The following is a 24,889-nucleotide window of genomic DNA, read 5'->3' on the forward strand; positions in this document are numbered from 1 at the left end:
TGATACTGACTCCTAATACTGAGGTGCCATTTTTAATTGTCCAAAAAATCAATAAAGGTAATAATTGTATTATAGGCAAGATGTCATGAAGTCCTGACAAAGATAACTTTGGAAAGCTGGATATAGTCATTTAGTACATTTGTAAAACTGAATTTGGGACTGAAGTTCCTGATCTTTAGTAGCCATCTGGGTCTCCGCGTTTCCGGTAGTCAGCATTGGCTGTTATGTTTCCTTCCTCTTACTGCAGTATGCCCTGGACTTTCGAACCAGAAGTTCGTGAGAAAGATATATTGTGACCAAGTTTTTCTAAACCGTTGATTATTATCTGAAATAGAAAACAATTTTAATTTAAAATGTACACATCTCACTTTTGTTTGGCGAATGTGTTTATTCCTCTCAAACGTCACGTGAGGGGAACCCATCCTGTCGTTATGTTATTGGAATGGAATGAGCAAATATTGGGGTGTTTTACTCGGAAGTTTTTTTTCTGTTTAACAATCTTTCTGCGCTTCCCAATTCTTTGTCAATCAGTAATTTACCAGTCTTTCGAAACACTCCTATAAACAAAGCTGATTCAGAGGGGAATTAACTTTTCTGATTTAGGAATAGAAGAAATACACTGTGGAAGATCATTACATGTTTGCTAACGTACTAGAAGCGTTATATGAAAAGTTTACTCATCTTTAACCAAATTTTCTATCCAAAACAGTGTGCTAGTTGAAATATTTGGTACTGCAAATATGATTCCGGAAAAAAAAAATTATTAAATTATACATTTATCATTATTCTTAAAAATTGTTAACCTGAATAATAACACCTCTAAGGATTTTTTTCTTTATAAACTTTATATCGTTAAATGTGAATAATTCCCTAGTAATCACTTTGAATGGACTTAGCAATTGAGCAAATCCCTGCTTCGGAAGCCAATTCTTGTGTATCCGTAATCCTCTATAGATTTTACTCTTGTATCGATATATGTTTATGGACCAGTCCCCGTGCGTAAGTCAAGTGAGCTAATACACGCTCCGAAAGCTAATTCCCAGTTATTCATAATCCCCTCGACCACTATATCCCTCGGCTTCGCCTCGGAAATTGTCCCGCCCTTAGGAAAGTTGCTAACTCCCTCAATGATATACTTGAAATGTATAATATCATTTATGATTGGACATACCTGATCAAATCCATTCTCTACCATTATATGGGGTGGAAACAGCTGATGATGAAGTCGTTTATGGTCTATTGATTTCTTTATACCATACTTAAACCAAAGTGTTTCAATGCTGACCTAATAATTGGTGTAAATCATATCACTTTTTAATTTTAGCGAACTCGAAAAAGAAAAATTTCAATACAGAGTTGAAACTTAATATTTCCTGAAATGTACCATGTTAAAAAGATTTAACACAAATATTAAATGTTTCATATTTAAAATCTTTCAATTTAAACCTGTCGTCAGTGAAGAAAAAATAAATAAGTCATGTCTTCAATAAGATGACAGAGAAGTCCCCCCCCCCCCCCAATTTACGACGCAGAGGCTTCTTTTACAAAGCATGGGTATAGAATTAACATATGGGTACATAAATTACATGTAACAATGAGAACAGCATGCATGGGTACAGAAATTAACAGGTAAAACAGCATGGGTACAGAAATTAACAGGTAAAACAGCATGGGTACAGAAATTAATAGGTAAACAGTTATGGGTACAAAAATTAACAGCGAGATTAGCCGAGACTAAAATTTAAGTACTGACTTCTCAACGAATCTCAGCCCAATGTCAGGCAAAGTGATTCGGGAAATCTTGACCCAACTTCAAATGCCAGTTACGATTTGAATCGTTTCAACTTTTCGCTTTGGATATCTTTTAACTCCAAATCACTATAAAACATTCCTTTCTTCACTTTGTTATTTTTTTAACCATTCAAACCTCGAGCCAACGCTTCTAGTCAAGATCAATTAATTTCAAATACTTTGTACTATAATATACCATAGAAAACAAGGTCTGGATAAACAGAAGTTTTTCAAGACGCCCTCCATATGACACATTCTTTGCACAAAGCATTAAAAATGAAATTTATGAGCAATATAAGGGAAACTTTGTTAACGGTCATCACAGAAACTTTTCAGCGTCGGAGATTTGAATGGTTTAAACGAATATGACAATACTTTAAAATCAACAACTTGATTTTTTGTTGGATTGTAAAGATAAAAAACAAACATTTTATAGAAATCGAGAGTCAAAAGGATGCCCAAAGCGAAAAGTTGAAGCGGACAGGGGAATTAATTCAACGTATTTTAATTCTTATAAGTGGTCGAAGTTCGGACGAAATTTTCCGAATCACCTTGTGTGGCTGAAATTTGTACAAACGTCAGTACAAGTTTTAGTCTCGACGATTCTCGCTGAGCATGCATGTGTACAGAAATTAACATTGAGTACAGCATGGGTACAGAAAATAACAGTGAGTACAGCATGAGTACAGAAATTAAGAGCAAATAGAAGTTTACAAGGTATCTTCAATGTTTTAAATCTGCCAAATCTTCTTGAATCATGGCAAAATGATATCTTAGAACTTCTCAACCGAGCCTCGTCATACGTGTACAATCATAAATATCCAGTATTTCAACATATTGCTTATCTGATGAACTGTATGATGACCACGTTCGATTATTCTTAGCAAGACCAGATCGAGATTGCATTTAGGGTTGGTTATGAATCAAAACAATGATTTTTATAGGCCAGAAGTTGGGGTATCCTAGTGGATTTCCACAGGACTCTAATGAAAAGAGTACACTCACTAGAGCTGTGGCCAATATAATTCTTGGTTCCCCTGAAGCTCCAACCACCAGTTTTACATGCCCTCCTGCATCCAATGCTATGTTTGGACACATCGAAGATAATGGTCTTTTACCAGGCTTTATGAAGTTGGCTGGGGATGCTGGATATCCAAAATAGTTGACTGTGTTTGGCGTGGAGAAATCGTCCATGTTATTGTTAAATAATGCTTGTTCTACTTCCGACAACTTTTGAACCAAAACTGAATAGAATTAAGAATACCATATCAAAAATTTGGAAAGGTGATAGTTAGCTCGGTGCTTGATACAGTTATCTGTTAAATATTCCAAAAGATATCTTGATCTCAAATTGATTAAAAAGAACTCACAATAAATTAATTATACTTGTGACAGAGATGGCGTCACCGTTTGGCGCTATGACGGATAACTGGGAGATTCCAGTGTTTGAGGAGTCGTGGTATGTTGGACCATAGTAGATCGTGTCCTGTGTAGTACTATCCGAAATTTTTGATCTAACATACTCAGCATAGGATGATGATGTCATATTACATAACAACTGAAAGAGAAGATGAATAAACTTTATGTGATGTGCACGGAATGGATTTTGATAATCACATCGTATATACAAATATGATTACCCATAACAATTTTAACTATCAAAGTTACAATGCATCTGTACATTTTCAAGTTTCCAGAACTTAACATAATGACATTCTGATATCTGAAACAGATTATCATGAATCGAAGAAAAATAACTTGTACATTGATTAAACCATGGAATGGAATTAAATCTCACCGATTTGATGTTATCTTTGAAACTCTGATTCTCTTTGTCCGGGTCTCCAAGATTACTCCTTTTTGTATAAGCAAACTTCATGGTTTCAACAATTCGGTGCCATGTTAGAATAAATTTTTCTAGGGTAGAGACACTGTCAGGCTTAAATCCATATTCTATGTAAATAAATCATGTTAGTTTTAAATGCATTTGAGAGCTAGTTAATTTTGAATTGAAAAGAAAAACAAGAAAATGTAAAATGTTTTCAAAATTTAACACTAGCATTCGATTTTAGCTTACTATCAGCGATGTTGAGAATCATGGCGTATACGGCACCACTAGATGGCGGTGTCGGAGTGAATATGGTTGAATTGTCCGTCAGTTTTACAACTAATGGTTCTTTTACTACCGCCACGTAGTTTTGCAAGTCTTGCTCTGTTATAATTCCACCTGCAAAAAGGGGGCTGGTATCTTATTTTCGTCTTAAAAGGGTAATTCAGCAATACACAGATTTCAAAGTACCATTATAGATATTTTTAACAGACTCTATTTAGTACCTGTATATTTATATGTACACCTTGACTTATGCTTAACTGAGTACTAACCAGCCTCACGAATATCAGCAACAATATCTTTAGCTATGGAACCATTGTACATGGTGTGTGGATCATTGGCAATAGCTTCAAATATTTGGCTAGTCCTGGTATTTTAATTATCTCGCCTTCTGTATGTAATTCATAAGTTTCAGGATTTGTAACCATTAGTCTAGCACACAAAAAGGAGAAGGAGTGCAGGCAAACAGATATTGGGGTTTTGATGTAACATCGCTTATCAATTGTTGTTCACTAGACTCTTACCATCTTCAATGAAACATGTTGGACATTGATGTACTGGTTTGTCTATGACAAAACTAACTTTAGATATTGAATTTTTTCAAGTGTGAAGTAGAGCATGACTGATTTGTAATTTAATTATTCAAAATACATGTCAGTTTTAGTGTAGTGTTATAATGAAACAGATTGACCGAATGGAATGCTCTAATATAAGAGCTGACCAGGATCAATTAAGAAGCATTTTACCGTTACCTTTCAAGAAAAAGACCACATCTCTATTACATGTAAGTTTAACAGAATATGTACTTTAGGTGTAAGGAAAACTCCTCGTGTAGTATGGTTGTGCGCGGTCATTAACTTATAGTTACCTCAAATTTCTTTGTTTTACAAGAATATCTGATTCCGTCAATTTATGCATGGCTCTCGCTAAGAGGGAATTTACAACCCAGCCCTCACGAAGCTTTTTGATAGCCGGCTGAAAGAGGTCGCTCCAGGGTAGTTTTCCGCCAATTTTCCAGACTTCATAAAAACCTTTAATGTTACCTGGTATTCCAATTGCTAACCCTCCTAAGTTCAATTAAAAAAAAGTTGGATGAGAAATGAACATGAGAAACAAGCAAATTCAGGCTCCTTGAAAAGGCATGTATTAAGAATTTGAAGAGAAAATTGAAGGTGAAATGTATGTCTGATCAGTTGTGATGTCCTTGCATTTAATTATAATGCAATTTATTTTCATCTTTTTTTTACTAGATGTACGGAGTAGTTTCTTTTGATGTCACAATGTCAGAAGGGAAAGCCGCTTCTCTTTGTGTTTTGGCCTCAGTTCAATTTAAAAAGGCATAGGTATTTTTGGAACATACAATTTGACATGAAGACATGATTTGAAAAAAAAAATGTCTATTTTTTCTTTCCATTCTTGGTCTTCAAACTTTTGTTTTCTTGATTCTTATCAAAAGCCATAGTACGTATACAGTGGTGCGTAGTTTTGACGTATGAAAATATGTCATCCTCAAATGCAAGGAACATCTTATCTTGTAAATTGATCTCTCCAAGTATTCTAATCTATTATTTCGGCATCCTCCAAAGGTTAGGACTCTCGCTAAATTTCTTTTATAGTAATTACAAAAGCTGCTAAATTTATCGCTTAGAGTCACCTTCTTCTTACAGACCTTCAATATTGAACAGTATCTCTACAAGTATCAGCAATGTAACTTTTTTTCCTGGATTATGGACAACTTTATGCCTGCAGGGTTGTTACATGTAGTTCATACTCCATCTGTGCGTCAGAACTTTTGTTGTCCTCTGAACTTGCTCGAGTACAGTCTATTAACAAGGTAACATCAGTTCCCATCATGTGCAATTACAAGCCTGTTTCAGTATTAGAGTATTAGCGATTAGTTTCATTCAACTTCCTTCTTATATAAAACATTATGCATTTATTGACTGTGTTCGAGGGAAACATGCGTTTTGTCGGACCCAAGATCCAAACTGTTTGCCTGAGGCCGTTAGGCCGAAGGCAAACTGTATGATTCGAGGGGTCGACAAAACGCATTTTGCCCGAGAACACAGTCAATAAATGTTTTGTTATACCTTATATTTTTGACATACATGTTTCTTGTGCTGGCTTCCATTATGTAAGTTTCCTTTACCTGCACTAAATCTCGGTCAATTCTGTCACTGTCGAACACCAACGAATGCAAATAAGATTTAGCTGATACCGCCCACACTGTGACGTAAGCGGTCCAATATCTCACTCCATGGTCAAATATCGATTTTTTAAATGACTGCTCAGTAAAACATTGGAAATGTTAGACTTTTTTAGTATAGATTGATATAGGAACCAATTTTTAAAGATATAACAATAAACAATTTTCTCCCTTGGTTTCCTGTATCAGCATTAAAAAATGCATAATGGGTTACGTCGAGCCCAATTTGCATTTTTTCAAGGACCCCAAACCTCAACATTGAAAGTACATGTAACTAATATCTAAATAACTAATATCATTCCATAGGCTTTGGTACATGCATTTTTGTGTCGCCTGTAGAACAGAGCGGCACTAAGGGATCACTTTACTCGGCGTCTGTCTGTCTGTCTGTCCGTCTGTCACACCTTGTATCTCAAGAACTGTAAGAGATATGGACTTGATATTTTACACATATATTGCATGGCACTATGGCTTTTGTGTATTGCCATGTTTACCGACCTCGTGACCCTTGACCTTGACCTGCTTTAAAAAACAGTGAATAATGCCAATGTACATCGTATTTTTGACATTTAAGAGGTAAGTCTATGCTTTTTAGCATGTGCACTGATAGTCATAAAACATCATGAAAAATACCATAGTTACTATTCAGATGACCTTGACTTTTGACCTACTTTGCAAAAAATACTCAGGACAGTTTAATTTAACGTAAGTCTTTTGAAATTTTGGGAGGCGGGGTGTTGATAATTAGCATTTATACATGTTTATGAGCTCATGATACTGTACTTTGAAACTGTATGATATTCAGTTACCACAATACTATGAAAACACATCGGGATCGGTATCCCACAGTGGATCGTGTAGACTGACAATTGGAATAAAGACTTTAAAACACGTATTAATACATGTAAAATGATATGTAATTATTTATAATAAATTCAATTTAATTATTCATCTTAGGGTTGGGAATCATATTTTCTTTGTAAGATTCTATCACAGTCTTATACTATCATGCGTGGATGCTTTTTTCTGCATGAACTATTATGCTAGTAGTAAATAAACAGCTAACAATAGCTACTCTTAGATTTATTTACATCTTTAATGAAGCTACAAAGCAGGCGACACATGCGTTCCTTGGAACACTCTAGTTATTAGCTCTGCCAATTTTAATTCTTTCCCTTTCATAACAATTCCATTTACAACTGGTTTTGCCCTTTTGTGGATACATCCTACTTATTCTGAAAAATCACCAAACTCTACATTTTTTAGAGTGATGTCATAAACTGATCAATCGTCTCTGTTGGTTGTGTGTCATCCAAATGAAAGGTAATATTGTCTTGAGGACTGAAACTCACCTCCAGTGCTTTAAAAGGCAAATTATGAATGACTGGCCTGTGTCTGGATCAGGAAAGATTTTATTCGTAAAGAATTCCCCAGTCTCACTTTCTTCACAATGTATGAACATATTCTTCAGTTGTCAAAACATGTCATTCCTTTTCTTTTCAATGCAAACTTAAAATGATCGATTTTCGCCAAATGTTGCGTTTCTACCATCGTGGGATTGCGTGGGTAATAGAACTCCTGCATACCTATTAACTACGTAGTAAACTATAATATTTTTTGTTAGGGAACGTTCAATTGATGATTATTTGAAATGTCATATGTATGTTCAAGTTCATTTATTCTCTGAAAGCCATTTTAAACATATTGTACATGAGGACAATGTAAAATATTACAGAGTACAATAATAATAATAATAATGTATAGAAATAAAGGTCCAAAAATTGTCTAATGTCCTCACCATTTTTAAGAAATAACTCAGATTCCTAAAAAAAAATCAACAGCTCACACTGTTTCACTAACCTTCGCTGGAAGATTCATTTTCCTTGACAAACATATTCTCTGAGGAACTCCCTAGTGCCATTTCACGTGCAATTACTGTATATGCTGTTTTAGTTTTCCTTAAAAATATCATGAAGTATAACTTATAAAACTAAAACAATTTTAGAGTGTATGATGGTTCTCATTTTTATTCCTATTTGAATCGCAGTGTCTGTTGTACCATATTAGAAAGCAAAATGATTTTCGTTTCGCTCATAAGAGACTCTTGGCTTGAAAAAAATCTGAAATACAATATTGATGTAACTTTTTTTTTAAGCTTCGCGTTTTAAAATGTATAATTAGAGCAGGAAAGGAAAAACTTAGATAAAATGTATGTGAACTATTTTTACGAGCAAAATACTGGATGGCGGAGGTGCAGAACACCAAAAGGAAATATAGTAATAATAGAAAAGAACTCTGAAAGGAGAAGGGGAAAAAGTATTTTTTCTAAAATTGCTAACCTGTGGTAAACAGTCATAAAATGGCCTCCTCCGATACCACAACTATGTATGTTTTCAACACACTGACAAAGAAGGGTGGCAATTGCAGCATCTACCACGGAACCTTGTTGTCGACCCATTAAATCTCTGCAATAAAGCAGGTGTTGTAGCACTAGTACTCATATGAAAAAGTTGACGATGAGTATGACAGCTTTGATGTCACCCTTGATGCAAATTTTCTGTTATTCTCTGAGAAAAGTTTACATTATACAAAAGAAAATTCGTGACCGTGTAATTTTTTTTTGCCATAAGTTTTTTTAAGATCTGCTCCGTTTAATAATCTTGATGCAGTCATGAATTGAACCATTTCATTATTATTTTGTGCAATTTATAGAACTATATTATCGTTACACAAGTTCGCATGCACAATTGAATAACTTTTGAATTCTACTGGGTACCGAAAGTTATTATGTCAAGCCTTGTTGGGTCAAAATGTGAAGAGGTAATTTAAGATGTTGTTTTAGTTTGTCTGTCTAAGTAAAACACTAGCCATCAACATTTATCTTTGAGACATGTCCTTGAAGTCATACAAAAACATAAATAATTCATTTGTTAACAAATATGGGGTTGAGTCTATTGAATAGATGGTTATTTTATGGATGATCGTCTTGCGTCAGTTTACTCAAATTAATTCACGTAAATTTAATATTTTATCTTCCATTGACTTTGACCTTGATAGATGACCTTGATTAAAAGTCACGAAACACTTATGAATCATCAGCAGCGACAGACCAGAACATCATGTGGTTCTCATTTCCCAGTGACCTTGATTTTTGAAATAAGACATTGGATCAAGAATAGATCATCACATTCAATTAAATCGCGGGAAACAACATACTAATAATAAAATCTTTTCAATCCAAGGTGCCATCGGGTGAAACACGATATATACATATAGACACGATCGATAGAGATACCAAAATCAATGTGCTTCCTCTCTTTGGGGGACGTAATAAATAAAAATATAATAAATAAATGAAAGCGACACACCAAAACCAGGAGGAAAACACCAGTTTTGTTCAAAGTCATGTGACCTTTTATATATAAAGATCCTTTAATTGTCGGATCGTCAACTTACACTCCAATCCTTGCACAGGTTGCAGTGTCAGATGATACTGCTGCATATCTGTAGTTTCTCTATCGACGGAGAACATTTAGGACTCTCTATCATGTAATTTGTGAACATAAAACCGAAGCCAAGTCCGATGACGGCGATACAGGAAATGACGAGCATTGAGTCAATTAGAGCTGATTTCCTCTTCGATATTCCTCCAAATCTGTTGCACGGACATTTTATGACATTTGGGTATACAAAATGGAATGCCCCTATTATTGTTGCCTGTTGCCTTTGTAGCAGTTTTGATATTGGTTTTTATGCATAAATTGCAGACAATATTGTCAACTAATTTTCTTAAGTCAAGTTACCCAAAAGATAAGAGTTTGGTGAAAATATTATTCAAGTTATAAAATTCTGAGCTATCTTTCGTTCTAAAATTTTCGATTTATTGGCCGTCTTCCTGGCTGACAATTAGTTGAAAACAAAAACATGCACATGACAACGGGTAACTAGGTATTTGACAAACCACCGTACAATCAAATTGCAGAAGACGGAGCTAATAACTGCACTTCTCCATATGGTCTATTTAAAGGGTTTTTTTTTTTTTTTTAAAGATTTCCAACTCTCTACCAAAATGAATTATAATATTTAGTCGTTGATGTTAACTTGTATTTTCAGCAGGACCTTTTTACTAATTGTATATAGGTCCCTGGGGTCAGGGACTGTATTTATGAAGTTTTTGTTTGAAGAAATAGTGCACAAATTAAAATTTATTTATTACTAAACATATTTTGCGTTTCTGTGCTTCTTTGATTTAATTCGATCCCGCCATCAACCAATAAGCTTTGAAAGGGTTGGCCAATAACCGAGGACATTGCTTAACGCCTTTGAATGAAGAGCATATAGAATCGGGTTACTGAAATCTTAACTCCATATTATGACTTCAAAAAGCTCCTTTTGATTCTTAAGTCAAAAGTCAAGGTGAAAATTTTATATCTTGTATAAACTGGTTGTCTGTTGAAAACTCAAATTTTTTTGAGGTTTTTCATTGAAATTTTTTACCATTAGTCAATATGACTTAAAAGAAAGACACCAAGTCATACCGATTTTGAGGTCAAAAGGTCAAAGACAATGGTCAGAATTTATATACTGCATACATAGTTTTCAGATAACATTGGTCTTCTGTAAACTTTTGCAATGAAACTTAAGGTCGTGAGATTCTTTAACTTATTAAAAGACCTCAGTAGATTCTAAAGCCAAAGGCCGAAAGGTCAAGGTTGACCTTTTTTATTTCTCCATCTGCGTATTTTTTCGCCAGTTTTTCCATTCTCTTCTTTTTCTTTAAGCGGGAACACGATTTCTCTGAATTAGCTTGTAAATAGTAGATTCGGTACTGATAAAAATAAAAGCTTATTTACGTGTAACTATAGTAGAACTAATGTCAGTATACACAGTGCCGTCACCAGGTTTTTTCTGGAAGGGTGTGTTCTGATGGGGTGCATTCTTGAGGTCATTTAAAGGCCCCCAAGGCACCCCCTTCCGACGGCATTGATACACATTTTTTTTAATTTTTACACCATTTTGAAGGTCTATATACAGAAGAGAACTTTATTACAATGAGAAGAGCCTAGAAAATGTTAAGAGTTTAAATGCCATGGTATATTTTTAAAGAGCTGTCTCATTTTAATGGCAAATAGATAGATAAATAAATAAATAAATAAATGTGATTAAGCTAAAAATAAATACATATGTAAATAAATAGATAAATAGAAAAAGAAATTATGTTGAAATCGGATTTTTTTTTAAATACCGAACCTCAATTCATCGTCTATCAACTTTGCTGAGAAGGGAAACAGATACTATTAAATGATGTACATTTTGTAAACCTAGGCATGTAGCTGACGAATTCCTTTACATACTAGACTGTTATATTATTACATATTCGGAAGATATATGTTACCGAAAACGGATCTAATGACAAAACAAGATGTTATAGTATTCGAAAAACACTGTGTATATTTATTTTAAGGATGTATGATCTTCAGTCGGTGGTTCACAAAAGTCCATATATTGATCTCAATCATCATAAACAATTTTTAAAAAAACAATCAACCCTAAAGGGATCTAGATGATCAAAAAAATACCAGATAAGTTAGAATAATTTTATTTATTATACAGCTTCAAAGAGCATGTAACAGGTTGATATGATGCATTCATGGTCTATCGAGCTGGTTTTTAAGGGTTGATATGACCAGAAAATATTTTGACCTAGGTGATGTGACAAAAACTGCAAAAAGAGCTCTTCACGACGACAACGACATCGTGGAAGAATTTATCAGGCAAGCAAAACAGACATCTATACTTATAAATTAATAAATTTTGCAAATAAACTCCGAAACGGATGCACCAGAGTTTTTACTTATTCCTCTAAGAATACACTAGATACAATATGATGTCCGTAAACTATATTTAGATTTCACTCGCATTGTAATTTATAAGTATCGTACATTAAATCAAAAGTCTACTTTTATTTTCTATAAACAGCCATGAAATAGCAAAAACGTGAGTACGGTGGCGTTTCCGGTTGGCGGATCTAAGTTTCTGGCAATTTTCAATGAAACTGACAACAATCAATCGTTTATTCATTTCATAAAACGTCATCACTGATTTATTCAATCAAAACTTGATTTAAATGACATAAAAGAAATAAGTTTTGATAACCGATTAAAAAGGGAAATGTGCAAATGATTTTTGTCATTCACCGATCTTAATATTGACGGAAGCTTCTAGAACATCATATAGCATCGAGCCCGATGTTAAAAATAAAAACGAGACGATTATAAATGTAGGAACATAAAAAAAAGCTTTTGTGTGAATGGTCATTGAAATAATGGTAAATCATTGATACACTTTAAGTTGTGAATATATTTATATATCGGAAGACTATTACATATGTGTAGTAGGTTTTCCTAATAAATTTATCGGTATATTGTGTATATTTTCCTTACTGAAAGCATCGTGGCAACGAACCCGAAGTACAATTTCTACTTCGTAATAAAATTGCTAACATGAAAAGAGAAAATTAATGAATAAAATATTGCTCATATACAATTAAAGCTGTAAAATTTTGTGCTTTAATCAATACATTTCAGTTTTTTTCTGAATACAGTCTTTTGTATCAAATACTCGGCCATTCATAGGGCGTTAAAAGCTAATTTTTACACTGGTACTTGCGTCTTGGTTTATATATATGTATGTACCTTATTGATATGTAAAAAAGGTAACGTACATTTTTTACATATCAATAAGGTACATACGTATTTTAAACCAAGACCCAAGCACCTGTGAATTTTTAACCCCCCCCCCAAAAACACAATCAATTTATCAGTTAAATGTGCATATTCGCTGCTTTTATCCTATGTTTATCCCGTGGATATCACTCACTGGATATTTTTTTTCATATCCAACTGCTGTGACGTCAAAACTGGTTTTGCGTGAAAGAGAAGTAAAATAATGTAGCTTCATACATAAAAACAGTGTAAAACATTAATGTATAAAGCATGTCATAAAAAGAATCTCCCCTGATTTGTGGTTGGATATGATTGTTATCAAACTCATTGTGTATTTTATCCTCTCGACAAGGATCGGGATAAAATACAAACAACTCGCTGGATAAAAATCATATCCAACCACAAATCATGGGAGATCCTATATCTACATGGGAGATCCTATATATGTATATATATATATATATATATATATATATATATATATATATATATATATATATATATATATATATATATATATATATATATATATATAGGAAAGAATTGAAAAGAATTAAGCAATAGGTGAGAACAGTTTCTCGGAAAAAGTCACTTTTAAAAATCAATGTTCATTAGTTGTTAACTAACGAATATATGTCTAAAATTTTTAACCTAAAATCTATTATTTACAATTTAAAAATTAACCTCCAAAGTTGGCCAAAACAGCATTTTTTTTCTGTTAAAGCACAGATTTTTGCATAAATTTTGGCCTAGATGTCCTTCAGGGCAGGCCTGCTCCTAAATAAAATTATGATATTTTACTAGGTTGTGATGATAGAAATAATTTAAGAAAGGATTTTTGGGGGCACCAAAAACCTATACAAAAAAAAAAAAAAAAAAAAAAACCCCAAGAAAAACTGTTTTTAAAAAACCTAGTTCGCATTTCTATTTTCATAGCCAGAATAGTTAGATCGGTAGAACAGGTGGGTATATACACCAAAGATACTTTTTGAGTCGTGGTTCGAATCCATCTGGTGCCACACTTTTATACACTTTTAAATTCTTGTCTTTTCATAGACTATTTTTTAGGATCTTGTGTATTTTCTTTCACTTATCTATCTTTTATGTCTGTTCATTCTTCATATAAAAGGCACTAAAGAGAAAGCAAATCCACTGTAACTAAAACACAGTCAAGCGGAACTATACCTCAGTATAGCACACTTTCTTCGAGGACAAGAATTATTCACTCTGTGTTACTCGATACAGATATTCTCGCCTGCGATGAGCATGAGCTGCGATGAATTTATATTATATATATATATATATATATATATATATATATATATATATATATATATATATATATATATATATATATATATATATATATATATATATATATATATACATATATATATATACCGAGTTTTGTTTGTTTGTTGTTTAACGTCCCTCTCGAGAATTGTTCACTCATATGGAGACGCCACCACTTGCCGGTGGAAAGCTGCAAATTTTGACCTATACTCGGCACTCAGGGCCATAGAGCAGTGAGGGATCTTTTTCATGCCACCATCTACTGCGACACGGGACCTCGGTTTATACGGTCTCATCCGAAGGACCAGTCTCCACGTACCACAGAGGGATTCGAACCCGCGACGTAAGGCATGTACCGAGTCAATAAATTTCAGATCTAACGTTTTCAAATAGTAGAATAACATATCAGTATTTACACTGTGATGTGTTGTAAAATAAACACACATCAATAAAGAAAAATAAGAATATAGACATTACCATCATTTACAATGAAAAAATGAAAAGAAAGGGAAAAAATTAAATAAAAAACATTTTGAGATAACAAACTCAAAATGTGTTGACAATATAATCATGCATCATAATAAATGTCCGCTTATCTCTACATTCTGTAATAAAATGAAAACGAATTATTACATGTATGTAGCCTATAGTCAATAATTAGCAAAAAAAAAAAAAAAGCTAAATAAAATAAATCTACAAACATGTGCTCAATAAAAAAATGTTATATATGTTTTGAAAAATTATAATATAACCCCTTCGTAGCAAATATTTAACCCCTATCGTTCCCTCTCTAATTTTCAATCCTTGAATCGCCCTCCTTAACAAAAATTTACTATAGTTTATTATGAAACTTTACTCTAGAATTTTTTTTTAGTTTGGTGACCTTGATATCCTTTTAATGTCACACCAATGACGTAAATTTAAAAATATTTTATGAATATACAAGTTGTAATTCCATTTTATATTTTTAAAAAAATTGCATGAGAGACTTAGAGAAAATAAAATATAATAATTTGACATTTATAGTAAAAATATTTCGATTTACTATAGTAAAACCTTTGATTTACTATTAGTAAAATCTTTGATTTACTATTAGTAAAATCTTTGATACTATAGTAAACTACATGCATAGTTAACTAGAGTAAACTGTAGTTTACTATAGTAATTTTTAGTGCTAAGAACAATCATATTTAAAATTTAAAAAAAAGATTTTACTTAAATCTCATATTACTTTCTCCATTATCAAAACTAGCAGCAATCCCACTTCTTTCTAAAAGTTCGACGTTACTACACACAATTGTACAAATACAGCACAAAAATAACTCGATCAAAGTACATACGAGGGCTGTTCGAAAATTATTGAGACAAATACTTTTACTCCACAAAGGAAAGAGATAAATTCATAAAAATTCGTCAACGTTTTTTAAAGAACAAATAAAACAAATGTACAAAATTTCTAATTTATAGGATAATTAAATAAGTTCCGGTGAAATTATAAACAAGCATATGTCTATTGACCTGGAGCAGCATCGCTACGTCATTTTAACGTCAGGTCAGCCGATATATTCTCATTCTGAAATGATCAGGAAGCGTTCAATCTACTTTCTCTGTCATTACATATAACATTTCAAAAATCAAACTGTCTCTTATAATTCTTATTCGATTCTTTAAAAAAATAAAACGTGTGCTGTTGCTACCCCAGTGTAAAATATACACAAAATGTCAAATACAGGTTGACATAGCATCATGCAGTTTCGAGTTATGCAACGCGGGTCAACGTTATTTAGTCCGTAATAATTGATGGTCATCCGGAGCTTTTGTTTCTTACTCTGGTTGAATTATTGTAAGAAAATAATATATACGAATGAGAAAATAAACCCTTAGACATGTTTTATTGCATTGTTATTGTTTTAGCAGGTCGTTTAGTCTGGACAAGAGTTCTCAATACCGCTACACAAAATTTTAGGTATGATCGCTGCTCCGCCTTGACGTCAAAATCCGTTTTATCGTCGTTATCAGATTGCTATACCGCGCGTAAATTTTTTAATGATCTCCGTATTTCTGATCAAAATTCTAACAAACTTGCACAAAATGAAGTCAAGGTTAAATTGAAAAATTATATACATAAATTGAATTATTTTCGGTCTTACTATGGGTCCACTGGGAGTTTTTACGTTGGTGTTACATATTCATTTACATTCATTTACTGACAACTGTAAACATTTTCATTGGAAAATTAGTCATGTTCCAGCTTATTAAGTTCATCTTATATATGTTCGATCCAACTCTATTAATTATATATCTACCAAGTCCTTGATTCAATTTAGAAAATAGTGATCTACAATACGTGAACGTTTATTCAATATGAAATTTCAGTCTGCATGTCCCACCAAGTGAATTATTACATGTTTGCCACGCACAGCAGGAAGCAGCATAAAATTACCACGTGAGCAAACTATTTAATCATCATCATGAAACAAAAAAACCTTGGCAAACAGTTATTTCTTATATTTACATTTTTTTTTCCAGGTACCTAATTCAATATTTACGTAATTTTTATTCAATAATTAGACATCTGTGTCTACATTCCCTGCTTAGTATGTTAATATGCCGCACTCAGTGAGAAGGCATTTCCATCACGTTAGGAGCAAATTGCTTTATGAAGTTATGAAGTTTTTGCCTTATTTGTAGCTTTATCTTGGACAAAGACATTTGAAAATGTAAATATTCATATACATGTATATATGATATATTCCAAAATATAAAGATAAACACAAAGTGACTTTTCCTCCATGTTTTATTTATTTAATGTACATTGCCAATTTGTGCTACAAAGTTGTTTCATTAAGATATTATTTAAATTTTTCTATGATAGTTCATTTTCATGTTTATTCCGCTTTGTGCGGATCTTCTCGAGTAGAGTCGGACTATATAAAGAGTAAGCTTTAAGTGAAGCTAAAAGTTTGGCTTGACCTCCACGCACTTTCGTCTTCCTTGCGTCTGTCTATCTATGGACTTCAATTTGCAAAGGTATTTTATGTTACTTTTTTCCTCTATTCTATTTTCCTGATTTATAATAGTAAAACTGCTTGAAATTACGGCCTGGCCTTTAATCAGGTATAGGTTTTCTCAACATTTAAACATAGAAAAACGAGTGGACAAACAGTCAGCACTGAACATCACTTTCCAATTCGATGTTACACGCAATCTACGCACGATTGAATGACTAAGGAAATGAACATTGGACAGTTCAAATATTTTTACCAAAACAACTTAAAGGGAAACAATTCATAAGAAGATGACAGATTGACAGACGACAGATAGTACCGATGACAGATTATTAAAAGTCATGGAATAAAGACGCATTTGAACTTGCGAATAAAGAGGGGGCAAGCCCCCCCCCCCCCCTCGTAGCCAAGAATATACCAAAGATTGATTTAATTTTGTTGTGGGGTATAGCATTCATTTTACATAAAGTATATTTAAAAAATAAGTCGGAAAACTGTTCCATAAAACTCCTAAAACCTGAGAGCTTCCGGAGCTTCGTCATCCACAGGTAGGGCACCCCCCCCCACCCCTCAATCAATTTAGAAATAGCATTTGGAAAAAGTTTAAATGATTTTAATACTAAAACTCAAAACAAGATGGTTAATAGCAAGAAAGCAGTAAAGATTATATAAAAAAGCGGGTGAGAGGTTTAAAAGATAGGACTGAAAATGAGTGCCGAAAAGTAACGTCATAGCGACTTCGGTAATAATCATGCGCACGACAGACAATACCTAACACTGTGTTTATCTTAAGACTTTAAAAGGTATTTTATTTAATCAAATAAATTTTAAAGCAAAAATCACAAACAGAAAGGGGTCTGTTTATATCAAATTTTGTTGATAACATTTGACAATTAAAGATTTAAAGCACTTGTGACATAACTTTGGATCAACCCTCGTATCTACCATAGAATTTGCGAAATATGAATTTTAAACGGGACTGTTGATATCCTTGTATCATCAACATGAACTCCATATGAAGGTGAAAATGGTATACTGCTATATAAATAAAGGAAGTTAACGATAGAAAAGTTGAAGACATCACGTTTATCGTAAGTTTTTGTTGTTAGGTTGCCATTAATGTCTTTTCTAGTATAATATCCTAATATGAAAAAGAAGCGTCAGACTCTGTGGTATCTTTTTATTTTGAGTTCAGAGGGATATATCGAATCAACGTAAGAATGAAAATGAATATTGTAAATCGATAAAACGTCGATATATCTAAGTGTCGAATGGAAAGCCATAGCAAGAGTACGAAAGCCCAGAAGGCTCATTCGAGATTCGAGTTTCGAAATACGAGATTCGAAATTCGAGCTTCGAGATTCAAGATCCAAACTAACCAATCAGATTCAATTACTCCCCTTTGCTAACTTTTGACCTTCAAGAAATCGTTGAATATATTCAAACCGAAGAGGTCATTTGATTATATTACAATGCAAGAAAGAGTGTTATATATATTAGAAAGAAATTAGAAAAAATATTGGGTTTTTTGTCTCCAAAATATGCTTAAATTTATATTATAACTTCTTAAACATTATAATAGATTTATATCAAGAATATCTATATCGTATTATCTACTTTGTTTACAGGATTGATGTCATAATAATAAATATTGTTCATCGCATTCAAAGAGCAAAGGGGGGGGGGGGGTGCGTATTGCAGTCGATGAGAATTATTAGTGTGCAATTAAACAAGTGACTAGCGATTAATGATAAATAGTAATAGGGGTTTCAAAGTGGATATTGTTTGTGACAAGGTATTAGAAAGTGACCAGTGACCAATACGAGTGTTAAAGTCAGTGGATATAGTTTATAAGAAAGGTGCTAGAAAGTGACCAGTGACCAAGTTTGTGAAACCAAGAGACAGCCCCTTAAGTACGGATGGCTGAAATATATATGCTTAATAAAGATAATGATTTGTCTTTGTTTTGGCCCGTAGGAAATAATAAAATAAAAAATCACTGTAAAGCCCCTCCCCCCCCCCAAAAAAAAAAACAAAACAAAACCGGGGTTATCACGTTATTAGACGTTATTTTTGAAAGGACACAAGCATAAAGTTGCTATGTTTTCTATAGTAAATTATATCGGTAAGAAATATAAGGGGAATATGGGTGGGGGGAGGGAGAGAATGGCTATGTTGTTTATTTTATTACAACGGTAGACAAAGTCAGTGTCAATCTTGCGATGCATGGGCAAAATAATTATATATTCGATAATTATTTATAAGGAAACCGCTCGGATCTCGCAAGATACATAACCATGATGTAATGGCCATAGAGAAAAAAAAAAGATATAAAAGTATTTAATAATGATAAAAAAATTAAATATTTTAACAAATCAATGGACCCTCTATACACCTTTAGGACTTTGAAAAAATCGTATAGCCTAAAGGAGTACGTATTAAAATTACTTAGTTCACGCCTTTTTAGTGTACACAGAAAATCTTGAAAGACATCGTAGTAGTGATAAAAAAATCGCGTTCGCTTTCCCATTGATGTACGAGTCGTATATTCCATATAGGCAAAAAGGCTGTAGCCTACACTTCATTTTCTTGATGTGAAAAAAAAATTTATTTATACATGTATTTGGTGGAAAAATGGGGGAAAGTTGATCATAAATCTTATTTATTAACCAGTTACTAGAATATTTTTTCATCAAAGGCAATAAAAGTATTTTTAGCAATCCACACTTTTATGCCTATCCAACCTTTACAGTATACAAAACTTTTGATTTTTAGGTTGGGTTAGTAGGGAGTCAAACATAAAACATTTTAAAAATTATATAGATTATTCAGTAAAGAAGTTTCCATAATTTCCAAGCACTGTGTAAGGATTTTAAAATTTCTCAATTTTATTAAATGTGGTCATGAAGATTTTATTTTCTGTATCATAAAAATATGTTTAAATGATTTATAATTATATTCACTGGAAAAATGACAATGATAGATGTCTCCAAGATCGCAGAAAGTGGTCCTCCGATCCCCCCCCCCTTCTATTGAGAGGGGGCGACTCCCTCCTTGCCTATACGCAATTCGGCAATGATGCGCTTTAGGTGAAATCTGTGCCTTCACATTAGCGTACACATTAGCCAAAGAATATATACCACTGTATCCCAATAGGAGAAATATATAAAAAATAAGTTTTCAATTAAGGCTTTTAATACTTGAATTAATTAAAAATTATATATACAATACAGACTGGAATTTATTTTATTCCATATCAAATAGTAGATCAGTCTAACTGCATAAATTCACCCTTAAATGTAATGAAATGTATCCTTAATTTAATTTCTGTGCAGTGTAAAGACGATCCTAAATATTTCATATCAATAATAATTATTTTCTCCCTCATCAATGCGCATATTAAATAATTTATCGACATACTGCTTTCGCAATTCAACGATAAGACCATATAATATTATATATATGTATCTATGTTTTGTTTAATGAGGAAAATAAGATTTTATACATATTTTTCAAAACATTACCCAAACTTCAGTTCTATATTGTTTTGATATATATAAAGTTTTTTCTTGCATTATTATTAAGCAAATGACCCATTTGTTAACAATATATTCAGTGATTTCTTGATAGTGAAAACTTAATAAAGGGGAATAATCAAATATTGAATCCGCCTTTTGATTGGTTATTTTGGATCTTGAATCTCGAAACTCGAATTTCGAATCTCGTATTTCGAAACTCGAATCTCGAATGAGCCTTCTGGGCTTTCGTACAAGAGACTTCTTTTCAAGTAGAAGTTTTTCATATGAATACAATGATAGGTCTACTAATAACGGGGCGCAATTTGTACCAATGGAAAATCTAACAGATTGCTGAAAGACTTAATCTCCAAAAACTACAAAAATGTTGTCAATCAACTTCACCATCTTTTTATTATCAACTTCGCAGTACTTGTGTGTACAGTCCAAATGTTTTTAACAATATAATATTGAAGATGACCATTAACAATGTATGTACATTTACGAGTTCCATTTTTATTGAAAAAGCAATGTCTGGTCTTTAATTCATCGTGGGGAATGCTTGAATAAAGTTTTGAAAAGTTGTAGGTTTTGAAGTTATTGATTTTGGTAAAATTTTGATTTTAAATTTTCTAAAAGTTCCTTGGAGTTTTTAAGTATCTATACCATATATGATTTACACCACTTCTCAAATACATGTATGTTGTATTACCGCACTTCTTAAGTTTTTTCTCCACTGTTGCTAATATTTTAGTGAGGAGTAAAGAAAGAGGCTTTGTAGAACATTTACTGGAACCCGCTATGTATCTTTGTAATGATTTTTATGTAGTTTAGGAATCCAGTATAGGTATGGTAATTAAATTCACATCAGTCAAGAACATCTACAAAATGTGAGACATATATATTTCCCACCATTTCATTTGCTGAATATCAAAGGGAAAACGCATAACATTTGAAAATTTTTAACTTTATGCGTTTTGTTGCAAATATAAAATTAAAATAATGTTGGCAAAGGTTTTACTTCGGTTTATTGTCCTTTTAATTCCACTCTAATTAGCCTTTGCAAAATTTTCCTGTTTTAATCTAGGTCTTTCAATACTTACCAATAAATTTAGTGGATGTGCAGTGTGCATTTTGATACATTGTACGTTCTGAGGGTTTTGCTTCTGTTGAGTACAAGTAATATGACAAGAAAACAGAAGCCATAATGGATGATAAAACTTGACTGGTGCATTAATGATCGACGATTTAGAAAATAGTAGGGTTCAAACGGTTTTAAAACGTAGTGTATAATTATGCATGGACTGAAAAGTTGATCAAATAATCAGCGGAAAAATTAATTTGTTCGAAGTTTGTTACATTCAAAGCAAATAAACAAATGACTGAAACCTTTATAGTTTACATTATTAGCAGGAAATCTCAATGAACATGTACTTGATTAACTCCATAGGTCACATCTTGTTTATATCACATCTAGTATTAAATTGTTGAATGAATTAAACTGTTAAAAAAAATTATTGGTTGCAAATACCTGCCACCAATAAAGACCAAGACCAAGATAAAGACGAAGGTTCGGGGCATATAGTTTTTGCCCTGTTCGTGTGTCTTTCTGTTTGTCCAAAAACTTTAACCTTGGCCATAACTCTTGATTGGTTAGAGCTATACCTTTCAAATTTTACATGTGTATTCCTTGTGACAAAACCTTTCTTTTGGTACCAACATATTTGACGGTCAATGATCTTTTACCACACTTTAACCTTGACCATAACTTTTATATGGTTGGTGCTAGAGCTTTCATACTTCACATGTGTATTTCTTGTGCTAAGATCTTTCCATGGGTACACATATGTTTGACCAGTTTGACCCGCTTTAACCTTTGCGATAAGTTTTAAATGTTGGATCTACATGTAGGGCTTTCATATTAAACATGTGTATTCCTTGTGACAAAATCTTCCCTTGGGTACCAACAATTTTGACCCTTTGACCTTGACGAAATGACGTTTGGCTCACTTTTGATAAACTTTAATCTTGGCCATAAATTTTGAAGGGTTGGTACCGGGGCTTTCATATTTCACAGGTGTATTCCTTATATTATGACAAGTCCTTCCCTGGGGAAGCAATAACTTTTGCCCTTTGACCTTGGATTTCAGCTACTTTTGAAAAACTCTAACCTTAACTGGCAATAACTTTTGAACAGTTGGTGCTAGAGCTTTCATACTTTACACGTGTTTCCTTGTGACAAGACTTTCCCTTGGGTACCATCAATTTTGATTCGTATACCTTGACCTTGGGAGTTTGACTTCCATTTGAGAAACTTTAACCTTCGTCATGAGCTGCTATACGGGGGAATCAGTGTTTCCAAATACACATTGTATCCATTTGATATGGAAGTTTTTTTAATCAATAAAATACAAATAATGAATCGTGTGTTATGTTTTTTTTAGTAGATTTTCTCATAAAACATTTAGAATAACAAGATATTTTTTCTGTGTTTCTTTTTACAACGTCTTGATTTGTCATCAAGATTGTGAGATATGAAGTAATACTTACACATGTATATAAAAAAAAATCAGTGTTATTTAACTATTAACTTGTACACGTACAACTTTAACTTTGAACTATGAGAGAACCTATATAGGCAGTGCCTACTGTCCAACCCTTTTAATTCATAATAACAGAATAAAATATTGCTTAAATTAAACATGGAAATGAATTACAGACACATCAGTGTTTAATCACTACCATTTTCGGGAAAAAAAGTACTTATATAATGTTTATTTTACATTATACCTCATACATTCTTTCATCTTGTCTACAAGTACTCGTACAAAAGTATATAACGTGTACATTTGCACAAACCCGTAAATTTATTATGAATATAACACCACAAAAATAATCAATATTACGTTTTAGTAGGTATATCAAAATGAATGAAAAGGACATATTTATTACCAATCAAAACAAAAGGAAATTACAAATCTAAATTTTCATAAAACTATCATAATACAGTTATCCATGCCCGAATTATAAATTCCAAAATATAAAAAAAAAAAACGTATTCAATGGTATCTTTCCCTTTTGTAGAAAAAAACCTATTTGATGACTTGTAGGTAACGCTTTTGTAGAAAAACATATTTGATAAACTGTATATGAAGTTTTTGTAAAAACAAAAAAAACAAAAACAAAAAAAAAAGAAAAAAAAAACAGACAAACAAAACAAAACAAAACTACTTTGATGACCATTTGAAGACAATGTGATTGTTATTAAGAAGTCATTGTAATTTACAACAGTTGTCCCATGGCCAATGAGCTTTATATATTGTGAAACGAAAAGAATTTCCACCCTTCATAGAAGGAAACTGAAGAAAATAAAAAATGCCCGTGAAAAAAAGTCCAATTAAACAAACATCAATTCTGACTTTACAACCCAGATAGCATGACTATGTTGGGCCAACGTTGGCAAGTGGTTGGGTTGTAGGCAGATGGTTGGCGTTGGGTGTACAACGTTGGGCCATTAATGGCCCAACGTTAGACTTATTGAGTTAGAAATTTTATAATATTGAGTTTGGTGTATAACAATGATACAATGTTGGCCAAACATAGGTAAACCGATGTTAACCGAAGGTAAAAATGACATCAAGAATTCTACGTTGGCCCAATGTTGGCCCAACATGAAATAATTAATTTAAAACCTAGTCAGAATGAAGTTGGGTTTTCTACGTTGGGTTTACGTTGGCCCAACGTAGATCAACCAACACAATACCAGTTGGAATACTGTTGGGAAATTTAAATAGGTCCAATGTTGGCCCAACATAGATTAACCAACATATTTTAAGGACGTTGGGGGTTCAAAGTTGGCCCATTGTTGGCCTAACGTTTGTAATGCAACTGATAATTTAATCTGGTAACAGTATGTTGGCCCAACGTTGGCTCAATGTAAGCTTGACTGTCTGTTTAAGTTTTCTTTTAGTTAGTGTGAGTACGTTGGTGCAACGTTTGCCCAAACGAAAGGACGATATGCATGAGTTGGGAGCGTTACGTTGGCCCAATGCTGGCCCATTGTTTGTTTTACCCTAGGCCTAATTGAAAAGAGTACCACAACCAAGGGATTCTTACGTTGGCCCAACGTTGGTCCAACATCAACTAATTCCGTTATGTATATATGTATATATCAACCAATATAAAATCAGTCAAAATTCCTAGGGTATTCTACGTTAGCCTAATGTTGGCCCAACGTAAAA

At 32.9% G+C, this 24,889-nt stretch overlaps 1 protein-coding gene and 1 pseudogene across 1 annotated transcript in view; one reads left to right on the forward strand and one right to left on the reverse strand.

The window, feature by feature from the left end:
- LOC133205261 (zinc transporter ZIP12-like) overlaps positions 1 to 24,889 on the forward strand; it is a 94,767-nt gene that overhangs the window by 16,360 nt on the left and 53,518 nt on the right. The window lies entirely within an intron of this gene.
- Positions 176 to 23,455, reverse strand: LOC133204721 (glutathione hydrolase 1 proenzyme-like; annotated as a pseudogene).

This window comes from Saccostrea echinata, unplaced genomic scaffold (genome assembly GCF_033153115.1).
Source record: "Saccostrea echinata isolate AGI-Se365-2 ecotype Australia unplaced genomic scaffold, CSIRO_AGI_Sech_v1 ptg000054l, whole genome shotgun sequence".
Classification (NCBI taxonomy): Eukaryota; Metazoa; Mollusca; class Bivalvia; order Ostreida; family Ostreidae; genus Saccostrea; species Saccostrea echinata.